Source organism: Triticum dicoccoides, chromosome 2B (genome assembly GCF_002162155.2).
Source record: "Triticum dicoccoides isolate Atlit2015 ecotype Zavitan chromosome 2B, WEW_v2.0, whole genome shotgun sequence".
Taxonomy (NCBI): Eukaryota; Viridiplantae; Streptophyta; class Magnoliopsida; order Poales; family Poaceae; genus Triticum; species Triticum dicoccoides.
This window is the reverse complement of record NC_041383.1, coordinates 389,018,175-389,031,960: the sequence shown is the minus strand read 5'-3', so window position 1 is coordinate 389,031,960 and position 13,786 is coordinate 389,018,175.

Genomic DNA, 13,786 nt, shown 5'->3' with positions numbered 1-13,786 from the left:
AGGGAGCAAAATTCTATCCTCAAGCACAAATTAAGGAAGAAGCCTAAATCATCAAAAACTCCATCATCATCACCCCCGAAGAAAGAGACATAAACACATGGGGTATGGGCACTCCCCTTGGCAACTGCCAAGCTTGGGGGAGGTGCCCCGGTATCTTATCACCATCACACTTCTATCTTTACTGTTTTTCTTAGTTCGATCCTTTTGGTTATATCTTGATCTAGTAGAATAAAGTTTAGTATGATCTAGTTTTGAGTTTTGCGTTGATCCCTATCTATGTAATAGAGTCCGTGAGCTATATATACTAAAGATTAGTTTTGAGTTGAGGGCTTTTCTATCCCGCTATGATCTTGAGGGAATAAAAGAAATAAAAAGAATAAAAAGAAACAAAAAGATCATATTGATCTTATGGAGAGTAATGACTTCACACATAAAGAGTATGATGAATAAAAGTTGTTGAGAGTTGACAAACATAGTTTTGGTCATCGTTGCAATTAATAGGAAGTAATGATGAAAGAGAGGTTTTCACGTACAAATATACTATCTTGGACATCTTTTATGATTGTGAGCACTCATTAAAATGTGACATGCTAAAAAGTTGATGTTGGACAAGGAAGACAATGTAATGGGTTATGTTTTCTTATATCCGAAATCAATTATATTTTCATGGATCATCCAACATGTTGAGCTTGCCTTTCCCCCTCATGGTAGCCAAATTCTTTGCACCAAGTAGAGATACTACTTGTGCTTCCAAACATCGCTAATCCCAGTTTTGCCATGAGAGTCCACCATATCTACCTATGGATTGAGTAAGATCCTTCAAGTAAGTTGTCATGGCTCAAGCAATAAAAATTGCTCTCTAAATATGTATGATTTATTAGTATGGAGAAAATAATTAAGCTTTATACGAGCTTGTGATATGGAAGAAATAAAAGCGATGGACTACATAATAAAGGTCCCTATCACAAGTGGCAATATAAAGTGATGTTATTTTGCATTAAGATTTTGTATATCCAACCATAAAAGCACATGACAACCTCTGCTTCCCTCTGCGAAGGGCCTATCTTTATTTTTGTCTTCTACCTTATACAAGAGTCATGGTGATCTTCACCTTTCCTTTTTACACTTTATCATTTGGCAAGCACTATGTGTTGGAAAGATCCTGATATATATATCCAATTGTATGTAAGTTTTCATAAAGTATTATTGTTTACATTACCCTTGAGGTAAAAGGTTGGGAGGCGAAATTATAAGCCCCTATCTTTCTCTGTCTCTGATTAAAACTTCATACCCATAAGTATCGAGCGAGTGTTAGCAATTGTGAAAGACTATATGATAGTTGAGTATGTGGACTTGCTCAAAAGCTCTTATATTTGATTCTTTCCGATGTTATGATAAATTTCAATTTCTTCAATGATTGAGATTATAGTTTGCTAGTTTTCAATGAAGTTTCTGATTCATACTTGACATTTTGAATAGATTGTTACTTTAAGCATAATAATTCATATGAAAATATATATGTCGTTGTTCCAAGAATGATCATGATGACCTCATGTCCGTATTTTATTTTATCGACACCTGTATCTCTAAACACGTGGACATATTTTTCGATATCGGCTTGCGCTTGAGGACAAGCGAGGTCTAAGCTTGGGGAAGTTTATACGTCCATTTTGCATCATGCTTTTATATCGACATTTATTGCATTATGGGCTGTTACTACACATTATGTCATAATACTTATGCCTTTTCTCTCTTACTTCACAAGGTTTACATGAAGAGGGAGAATGCCGGCAGCTGGATTTTGGGCTAGAAAAGGAGCAAATATTAGAGACATATTCTGCACAACTCCAAAAGTCATGAAACTCCATGAAAGTCAGTTTTGGAATATATTAAAAATATTGGGCGAAGAAAGCACCAGAGGGGGGCCACCCACAGTCCACGAGGGTGGGGGCGAGCCCTCCCCCCTGGGCGCGCCCCCTGCCTCGTGGGCCACCTGGAAGTCCCCCAATGCCCATCTTTTGGTATAAGGTGTCTTTTGCCCTGGAAAAAATCATAAGGAAGCTTTCGGGATGAAGCGCCACCGTCTCGAGGCGGAACCTTGGCGGAACCAATCTAGGGCTCCGGCGGAGTTGTTCTGCCGGGGAAACATCCCTCCGGGAGGGGGAAATCATCGCCATCGTCATCATCATCGATCCTCTCATCAAGAGGGGGTCAATCTCCATCAGCATCTTCGCCAGCACCATCTCCTCTCAAACCCTAGTTCATCTATTGTATTCGATCTTTGTCTCAAAACCTCAGATTGGTACCTGTGGGTTGCTAGTAGTGTTGATCACTCCTTATAATTGATGCTAGTTGGTTTATTCGGTGGAAGATCATATGTTCAGATACTTTATGCATATTAATACCCCTCTAATTATGAACATGAATATGATTTGTGAGTAGTTACGTTTTTTCCTGAGGACATGGGAGAAGTCTATAAGTAGTCATGTGAATTTGGTATTCGTTCGATATTTTGATGTGATGTATGTTGTCTTTCCTCTATTGATTTCATGTGAACGTCGGCTACATAACACTTCATCATTGTTTGAGCCTAGAGGAAGGCATTGGGAAGTAATAAGTACATTATGGGTTTCTAGAGTGACAGAAGCTTAAACCATAGTTTATGTGTTGCTTCGTAAGGGGCTGATTTGGATCCATATGTTTCATGCTATGGTTAGGTTTACCTTAATTCTTCTTTCGTAGTTGCGGATGCTTGCGAGAGGGGTTAATCATAAGTGGGATGCTTATCCAAGGAAGGGCAGTACCCAAGCACCGGTCCACCCACATATCAAATTATCAAAGTAACGAACGCGAATCATATGAGCATGATGAAAACTAGCTTGACGATAATTCCCATGTGTCCTCGGGAGCGCTTTCCTTTATATAAGAGTTTGTCCAGGCTTGTCCTTTCCTACAAAAAGGATTGGGCCACCTTGATTCCCCTTAGTTACTTTTGTTACTTTTTACCCGTTAAGTATTACCTTATCACAAAACTATTTGTTACCGATAATTTCAGTGCTTGCAGAGAATACCTTACTGAAAACCGCTTGTCATTTCCTTCTGCTCCTCGTTGGGTTCGACACTCTTACTTATCGAAAGGACTACGATAGATCCCCTATACTTGTGGGTCATCAGACCTCCAAGCGCAGAGTTTTGTAGGACAGTAGCAATTTAACTCTACTGGATGACCCAAGGTTTATCAATCCATGGGAGGCGTAGGATGAAGATGGTCTCTCTCAAACAACCCTGCAATCAAATACAAGAAATCTCTTGTGTCCCCAACACACCAAATACAATGGCAAATTGTATAGGTGCACTAGTTCGGTGAAGAGATGGTGATACAAGTGTAGTATGGATAGTAGATATAGGTTTTTGTAATCTAGAAATGAAAAAAAACAGCACAATAGCAAGTGATAAAACAGATCACAAACTGTATTGCAATGCTTGGAAACAATGTCTAGGATTCATAGTTTCACTAGTGCAATCTCTCAACAATGCTAACATAATTGAATCATATAACCACCCCTCAAAGTGCGACAAAGAATCACTCCAAATTTCTTATCTAGCGGAGAACATAAGACGAAATTGTTTGTAGGCTATGAAACCACCTCAAAGTTATCTTTTCCGGTCGATCTATTGAGCTATTCCTATAAGTATCACAAATAACCACAGAGTTCACTCTAAAATAACACCATATGATACACGTCAACAAACTCTATTGTCACCTAGATACTACAATGCCAATGCAAGTATCTGTGAGGTTATTATTCGATATGCATAAAAAAACTTCAGATTCACAATATTCAATCCAACATAAAGAACTTCAAAGAGTTCCCCAAGATTTCTATCTGAGAAACTAGGACGAAAAGGTGCATCAACCCCTATGCATAGATTACCCCAATGTCACATCGGGAATCCGCGTGTTGAGTACCAAAACATACATCAAGTGCATCAATAGAACACCCCATTGTCACCACAGGTATCCTTATGCAAGACATACATCAAGTGTTCTCAAATCCATAAAAGTATTCAATCTGATAATAGTGAAACCTCATAAAAACTCAATTCATCACAACAAGATAGAGAGGGAGAAACATTGTAGGAACTAAGTATGTCTACCAGAGGGGGGGTGAATGGGAGTTTTAAAATTTCTTTCTGAAATCTCAAAACTATCAGAACCCAGCAGCGGAGGAAATGAAAACTGAGTACAACAAGCGAATACAAGCTAACGAATGGAAACTAAGAGCATGCATCGAGAAAAATCACATAATTGAAAATGTTCGGCAGTAACGAGGGAGAACAGAGGTAACCAGTGATGCTAGATGGTGACAAGGTATTTGGTAGACCAGTTCATCCTTTTGCACAAGGACTACGTTTGGTTGGAGGGTGTCAGTGTCAAAACCAGCATATCTCGGGTAGGGGGGCCCAAGCCATGCGTCTAGAGATCGGTGGTAACAGGGAGTCAGGGGACGCAATGTTTACCCAGGTTCGGGCCCTCATAATGGAGGTAAAACCCTACTCCTGCTTGATTATATTCTACGAGTATGAAGGTGACAAGAGTTGATATACCTCGAGATCGTAATGGCTAACCCTAGATGACTAGCCTATGAAGATTCTGATGATAAGTCTCCCCTACAGTCTACCTCCTCCAGTTTATATACACACTGGAGGAGTTCTAGGGTTAGTACAAGGTCGGTTAATCACGGAGGGAAACCTCCGGACTCTATTCTTGCCATCCACGAATTGAGAAGTCCCATCCGGACACGGTTGATGATCTTCAGCTTGATCCTGTACGACCCATGTAACCCGACCCACACACCTAGGCCAGATAACTAAGGACCCCCAAATCCAGGACACCCTGAGTAGCCCCCGAACTTGCCTTCAATGTCGATGTAGTATGTGGACACAAGTCTTCGTCTTTGCAAGGCGGGTTCTCCATTATACTCCGGATTAATGATAGTCCGGCATCAGTTTCCGTGTCCAATCGTTATGATTCCTCCATGCCGTTGCCTCAATTTCCACATGTCTGAGTGAATGCGAATGGTCTGTTATCCCTATATTTTAATATTCCTGACAGGCACAGGCCGCGCCTATAAAGCGAGGCGAAATCTTCAAGCCGTCATCCCGCATCACACCAAAAGTAACAGAGCAAGCCACGAAAAACTTCAGACCATGGCGAGCGCCCCTGGTTCCTCCTCGCGTCCTCATGTCCCTGAAGAGGGGGACTGGCGGAGTTGAAACGTATCTCACCTCCAGCTCAGTCGAATCCAAACGCAAGGATATCACCCTCCCACTATAGGTGCTGATGCATTGGAGGAGGATTTCCCCAATCCCAGTCAAGGGAGAGGTTGTGCTTCACCTCATTCCTTTTGAGGGGCGTGGGATTCCCAATCCACCCCTTCCTTAGGGGCCTACTGGAACACTACGGGATCCAGCTGCACAACCTCACACCAGGTTCTATATTACATATCTCCGGTTTTGTCGCTCTTTGCAAACTGTTCTTGGGTTGCCAGGCACACTTCGAATTATGGAAAAAGTTCTTCTGCCTCATCCCCTGCCATCAGGGCGGCAGTTCTATTTTTGAGGTGGGCGGCGCCGAAGTATGGTGTATAGCCAGATTCGGCTACCCCGTCGGGACTCGAAGAAAGGATCTGCCGAATGGTCTTCGGAATGGTTCTATATCGATGATGTACCCCTTCCGGACCCTGTTCGGCGCGGACTGCCAGAATTTTCCAGTACCCCTTCCAGCTGGAGTTGTCGTCTGATGACGGCGGAGTGGCTAAGCGACCATGACAGACCGGTGCCATTGGCGATTGTGGGAGAAGGGGACGAGATAAGCTACAGGGAGGGAGGGGAAAACGCGACGCAGTACTCGCCGTCCTTGAGGGTTTTTATAGTAGGCCAGTAAGAATTGGGTTTTTGGGGGATTTCACCCAGTCGGGCGGGAAGCTTGCGTGGTAACCTGTGAGGTTGCGGGGGAACGGGCTCACTGACCATTCATTGGCACCATCGTTTGGCCAAAAGAATGCTCTCGTGCGATGCACAAGCTTGCGCTGTAAGCCATCTGCGGCAGCAGGGTGACAAGACGTGCGAGAGGAGGATGAAAGGCCACGTACACATACGGTTAATAAAAAAACGTTTGCAATTGAATTACCTACTATACACCCGTCCTGGTTTACAAGTAGGATTTAACTTATAAAATACGAATGCATGTCGCCAAAGATTATATAGTTAGATTTGTATTTGAACATAGTTTCCAATTGTATAATTTTTATAACATGCATTAACATTTTGTTGGTTAAATTTGAGGGCAAAGTTTGGCACATAATATAAAGGGGACTTACTATAGACCAAGACAGAGGTAGTAGCACACGACCGCTCTCTACGCACAAGTGTCGGCCGGCTTGTAGGTGGCCATTTCCTGCGTGTTCAACTGCTCTATGCGTGCGTTTGCTTGCGGTAGAGGCGGCCGCGACACGTTGTGCTCGTGTCCTGCTGCACGGGCTCTGCTCTCGCGACCCTCCGGGTGCTCTGCCCTCTTATCTCCATGCACGCTGCCAGATTTTGGGGTCGGCACACGATCACGCACGTTCGTGTGCATGCGGTTGCACCGGGCGTGACTCCACAATGCAGTTACCTCATGCAAAAACTGCCATGCGGACGTGCTAAGAATCCAGGCCGCCCAGCCCCCATTTATTCCTGCGGCCATTTACCTTTATCTCTCGTGTCACACGACACAATAATCACCTCCATGATGACACATACAGAGAGGACATCCAGCGGTTCCAATGGCGATCCCCGTGGCTCTAATGGTGCTCCCAGCAGCCAACGACAACAACGGCGGGCAGTTCACCACGCATCACGTAGTGGACACCCACATAAGGGGGAAGGCCCTCTCGGTGGTGTACATGAACAATCTGGTGTCGGTGGAGAGCTCCATTCAAACTATGGAGCAGTTCCTTGCCGAGGACAAGTACCAAGTGGTCGGCTTCGACCTCGAGTACATCATCGGTCGTGTCGGGCATGATCAAAATGTTGCCGTCGCCCAGCTGTGCATGCGACATGACGTCCTCGTCTACCACTACCACCTAGCAACGAGGCGTTTCTCCAGGTTTATCAACAACTCCGACTACAATTTCGCTGTGGTGGACACCACCAACGATCTAAAAGCGCTCAAGGTTTCGAGCTTGAAAATGCTAGAATCTTGTCTATATCCAGGACCACTACAAGGTCTGGGGCAGCGCCAAGAATAATCTGAACTCCCTGGTTGACCTCGCCTCGGCCATAGTCGACCACTACTACATGAAGATGAAGGATGAGAGCAAGAATGACAAGGACACCTGGCATAGTGTTTGGCACGAGAGACTGGATGAAGAATACGTCAAGTACGTGGCCAATGACACGTACACAAGCTACGAGATGTACAGGCAGATCGTTGACATGAGGAAGTGTGTTGTTCATGCCCCACCCGAGGGATCGAGCCACAGAACAATGGCGCGAGCGTCACAAGAAGTAGATGACTAGACGATCGTTTCTCCTACTATAGAATGCATGCATTTGTTTATTGAGGTGTGTGTGAATGATCAGTAAAGTCACTTATGTAATTGCATGTTTATTTCAGCTATATATATATATATATATATATATATATATATATATATATATATATATATATGTTATTCTTCTGTAGACAGAGCAAATCACACGACTTATTAGCAGCAATGGTCTGTGTTATTATTAGTCTTTGCACATATTTCTGATCACGGACCCGTTTGCCGCGTATCACATAGATATTGTTCAGTTGAACCATTTCCATTGTGTTGCGCAATAAAGGCTGCAAAGAGGGACCTACAACAGCAAGGTTTATCGAGGTCTTTGTTTTGTAATTTTTGGTATTTCTTGTTTTTTGAACACAAGTTGATTGGCTTGAACAAGGTATATCTCGTTACTTTTTGATAATTGTTTATACGCAAGCAACTAGTTTGCATTTTTCAAAGTTTTTTGTACGAACTAAATCGCACATGAACTTACTATAGTAACCGTCTTTGTTATAATTTCTCATCGCAAACAGTTCATCCGAGTAGGCTGTTTGCTTCCTATCACACACATCTAGTTTACACGAATCATTTGTGTTCTTTTGGCTGATCGCAAAGGCCGCATATCACACACATCTTGTTAAGATGAACCGTTTTCGTTCTCTTGCCTAAACAAAAACAATTTGTCCAAATGAATCGTATGCCGTATATCACACACACCTTGATCTGGCTGACCGTTTCTGTTGCATTCCCTAATAGCACACAGTTCATCGGAGGGAACTGTATGCCATATATCGCACAGACATTGATATGGTTGCCCATTTTTGTCGTTCTTCCTCATCGCAAATAGTTCTGCTGGATCAACTATATGCCCTGCATCACATACGCAACTAAAATCTGAACCGTGTTTGATGCATCCGTCATCGCAAATGTTTTGCACATTTTTGACGGTTTTCTTACACCACCGTTTGCGATTATTGCATCGCACACAGTTTCTCGAAGGGTCTATGATCGTAGTGTCGCGTTAGCAGCATCCTGCAGTAGTGGAGGTCAAAGTTACAGAGAAGGATGATGATGGACACTCGAGTATGACAATTAATTCTATGCTCTACAGCGCACATGGTTGAAGAAACCAACTATGTGCAACAATGTCGAAGATCGCAATCGAGTTAGCTATAAAGATCATGTGCTATGAGATCGACAAGGTAAACATATTCGAGAATGGTTAATAAAATCTAAGACAATTGCATATTAAGGTCAAAACAGTGCTACCAATATACGAGTCTCATACGATGCCATTTCAACAATTGTACCACAAAAGCTCGAAATATTACAAGGTTCAAATTCCAGAGTTATATGGCTCAAATTCTAAGATTACAAGGTTCAAACTAATATTAGAAATGAAATTCATCTCATCAGCTACAAATGCTCGTGCTGATCCGCTGAACATGGATATCAGAGAGGTTCAAACTAATATTACCACTTCTAAGTCTAGTTTCAAAACCTCATAATTTTTGCAAAGGGGTCAGTCATTGAGATGTCATGTATGGGGTTGACACGATGACTTCCGATTAGTCTGTCATGTGAAGTTCCAAAATGAAATTCAGCATTTTTGGAGCCTATTCCATTCTGCCGTAGGCGCCGGCGCTGATCAACAAACCATTCATATTTGCAAAATAAATGTAGGGCAAACCTCATTACCATCAGCACCCTGGCTCTGACAACAAAGAACCTGGTGAATATAATCTCTGGTAAGGTTCCTCGGTTGGAGTTCAATGTAATTTTTGAGATATGCAAATCTGAGAATTCGACGTGATTGTTATATTGTATCACATTATCCACCACTGGGCCTAATCTTATCTGCAAAAGAAGAAAACATGTTAGTGCCTACATGCAGTTTTGAACACTACTATGGGCCTATTTGGTTTGTAGGATTTGTAAAATGCACTAACATGCCATCTTCGATCTGACATGATTAACATGGTCATTTGATTACAATCTAGAAAAATGTAGCCTTCTTCACAAGAGGTTGGAGTGGATAAAAAGTTCCCTAAGAAACCATTACAAATGAATCCAAAGGAGAAATGCTTATGGATTGTAACCATATGGATCAAGCAACCAATATGGGGGGGCATGTATGTACTGAAATCCTCCACAAGAATCCTTCAGAAAATCGTAGTGATTGACACAACAGGAAAAATCAAAGTCATTGCACATGGTTCCAATTTTGGGAACCGTGTGTGATTGACGTACTACCTCCGTCCTAGTTTATTGGTCCCCTTTGTAATTTGTACCAAATTTTGACCAAATATTTAACTAAGAAATGTTTATGCATGTCACCAAAAATTATATCATTGACCACTATGTTCAAATACGCATCCCACGATATACTTTTTGCTGACCTGCACTAAAATTTTGTCAGTTAAATCTTTGGTCAAAATTTAACACAAACTACAAAGGGGACCAATAAACAAGGACGGAGGTAGATTCCACAACCGAACTGATTGCATCCATATCCCATAGTTAGACATAAGTAAACATAGATTAAACACACTCAGACATAGATATTAAGCATACACGTACACAAGCATAGTTCAACCATAAGTACATAGTTCAACCATCATTAAACATACTCAAGCGTGCATAGTTCGATCCCACATCTCATCTCACATGTCGGCACGATCCTGAAGCTTCTCTAAGTTTCGGCATACGCTGTGCGCCACCCTGCGAGAATACTTCTGCTTGAAGGAGCCAACGGCCCGTCCTCTTGCATGCGCTAGAACACTTTGATACACGTCATGAAGCCCGTGCTTGCAAAATGGGCATCGATAGCTGCTATCCCAAGTCCTAATACGCCTATTATGCATTCCCGCATAAAGCTCCCTCGGGATTTGCCTCTTGTACCTCCTATAGACATTTTCATCCTCGCTGTCCACATTGTTAGACAACACCTATACAAATAGTTAAAAAATGTGGAGTTAAATTAATGTTTACAAACTAATCTCTAGCGAACATTTGGCAGTTGCCAGGATTTGGCATCAAATCAATGTTTACATTCCATGAAGTAGGATTAGGAATTTATGGCTATTTTGTATACATATCCAGAGATTATGGTTTGATTTTTAAGCACAGTCGTCTATGTACACACCAATCTTGAAAAAATAATGGCACAAATATATCTGCAGTTCATTCAAAATCAATTGTCAAGTCCTGGATAGGAATTATTAGCACGAACAATAACCCAAGTCGGAATACTAGCAGAAATCATATGCACAGATGAAACAACTAATCACTTAGCACTTGTACCATTCAAACAATCAATACACTACATGGATCTAACGAAACTTACTCAGATTTCATGGACTTGGAGAACATAACCATAGGATTTCTATTCCAAAAAGGGGGAGGCAGGAGTAACTTGAGAAACCCTAGGATCTATTTGACACATAAATGGGTATAGATAACTAACCAGTTGTCCATCATCATCGGAGTTGTCACCAGAGTGGTCGCCTGAGTCATCATTAGAGTCGTTGTGGAACGCCGCCTCCGGCTATAGAAGCTCGACGCCGTCGACGACGTCAAGGTGTAGCGATAACTCGCCGGCAGTGATGGCAACCTTTGTCTCCATGCCGACGCCGTGCTCCGATGCTTCAGCACCCCCAGCGTTGCCACTCCCTCCGATGGGGCGCTTCGGCGGCATCCTCATACACTGACGACTTTGAGGACTAAGAGAAGCATCGAGGATGCAAGCGGAGAGAGAGGATTGTGTGTGTGGCGAGGATGGGGGTGCGGCCGCTCTGGCAAACCATTAATATGGAGTAGTGGGAGAGAGGTGGGCAGCGGTCAAACCGCTGGCTCGCCTCCAGGTGAGCCTGCGCACTTGACTGCTGGCATGCCTACCGTCGTTTCACACAGCTACTCGCACGCCTCTCGATGACACTATGCAGCGAGCACGCCTCTCGGTCTGTCTGCGCGGCGGACTGCTCGCATGCGTCCCGTCAACTCACGCCTGATCGCACGACACACGGGTCGCGTGGCCGCACGCATATTTTTTCTACTTTGATGATTAATGCTGCCGCTTTATTGCTGAACCGAAGAATGGCACATATCCATTGTTGGACTAACACTCACGGTTCGAATAAATAATCCGTTTGGGATATTGGTTCTCAATTATTTATATCTCCCGTTTGTAATTAGATAAAGATTACATCAAAACTGGTCTCAAATTTGACAAAGAAAGTACAATGCCACTTTGTTGGTGTGCATATGACAATACATAAAGTTTCGTGAACTTCAAATAAGTTTTGGATGTACTAGAATTTAAAAATTAAGATTCTCAATGTTTGAAATTTCTTGCACGGGGAGTAAACATGCACCCAGTGAGACACATGTGTTTTTGCAATCTATTTAGGTACACTGTCACGTGTGCATGTAGCTCAAATTTGATTTTTGCACATTATACACATAGAAAAGCAATCAATGTACTAAAATGTCTTAATGATCTTTGTTTTTTTTAAAATTAAAACGTCCCTGCTTTGGTAACATATGTTCACCGCGAGATAATTTAACACGCATCGTAGTTGCAGTGGATTCGCGGTGTGAGTGTGGGTGGGTGCGTCTGGGGGTGGCGGGTGGCTTGCAGTACACTACGAGTTGTGAGCAACCCTGTGGGTTGGCCGTTTTGTTAGGCAAATGCCACATCAGAGTCGTGAATTCGTTATTTAAAACATTACACAACCCTTTCATACATACATGTTTTGGCCACATGCAGTCGATTGTTGTCCTACACGAAACTCGATACTCGTGTGTGACGCTTTCTATGGGCCCACGAGGTTGTCGTCCATCACTTTGACGAATAGCCTGCAGTGATGTTAATTTGACCAGCAAGGTAGAATATTTTTTGTTTGTGTTATGGTGGGAGTATATATATAGTATGCGTCGAAGAGGTGGGAGGGGACTACCATATATACTATACGTACGCGTCCGTGAATAAGTACACCTCAGTCGGTGTCGGCACTTTTTGGTTTCCGAGGCACGTACCATATCAAAGTTGTGAAATTGGCTATTCAAACATCACACAACACCTCTTTGGGCCACATGCATGCATGCGGTGGTTATCCTAGCTATGACACTCATGTGTGACGCTTCCATCTGTGGGCCCGCGAGGCCATCGTCAATGCATGCATCACTTTGACCTACATCGAGAGAGGTTAATTAATTTCACCATCGGGGATGATTCTTTTTGTGTTGTATTTCGGTAGGAGCATATAGTAAGCGTTGAAGAGGGGGAAGGGGACCATCATATGTAGTATGTTTCATGAACCTCACTCTGTGTGGGGGGTTTACAATTTTTTAGGCATGTGGCACATCAAAGTTGTGCATTTTGGGTATTCAACATATGTTTGGCCCACATGCAAAGCAATGGTGGTTGTCCTCTCACCCACTTAAACGGTTATCAGCGATATCGATGCTTTCCATCTGTGGGCCCTCTTCTTCCATCACTACTTTTTGCCTGACAACGAGAGAGGTTAATTTGACTCGGGAGGGGATTATTTTTTTTCCTTGTAATACGGTATATATATAGGTCATGCTCTGGGATGACATGATACAGTTTGAGCACACACACATGAATGTGTACGCATGAATCCCTCCCATCGAGTCAAAGTAGCTAGTACAATGACACGTTAACAGATCTTGCTCTATGTGGGGAATGTATGATTTTCGACGCACGCGCCACATCAATGTTGTGAAATGGTATTCAAACATGCATACACGCATCACCTCCATACATATGCATGTAGTGGTTGTCTTTGAACGGTACACTCCCTCGCATGGTTATCGGCGACAAGGCTATATATTCGTGGGCCCGTGTGGACATGCATGATCACCTTGACCGACAACGAGATAGGTTACCATGGAGGATTCTTCCTTTGGTTCGTGCTATCGTAGTATAGGTCATGGTGAGATTCAAACCTAATTAAGTTTGAGCACATGTACTATGCACACATGCATGCATGAATTCCTGTCGTTGGCTTGAAGTGTGGTGTGACATACATATGCATCGTCAACCTAACCCTCACTTGGTGTGGGGATTTCTAGTTCGAAAGCACGGTGCCACATCAAAGTTGTTCCATTCTATATTCAAAAACACACATCTCCATACATATGTTTGGGCCACACGCATGCAGTGGTTGTCTTCGGGGACTAGCTAC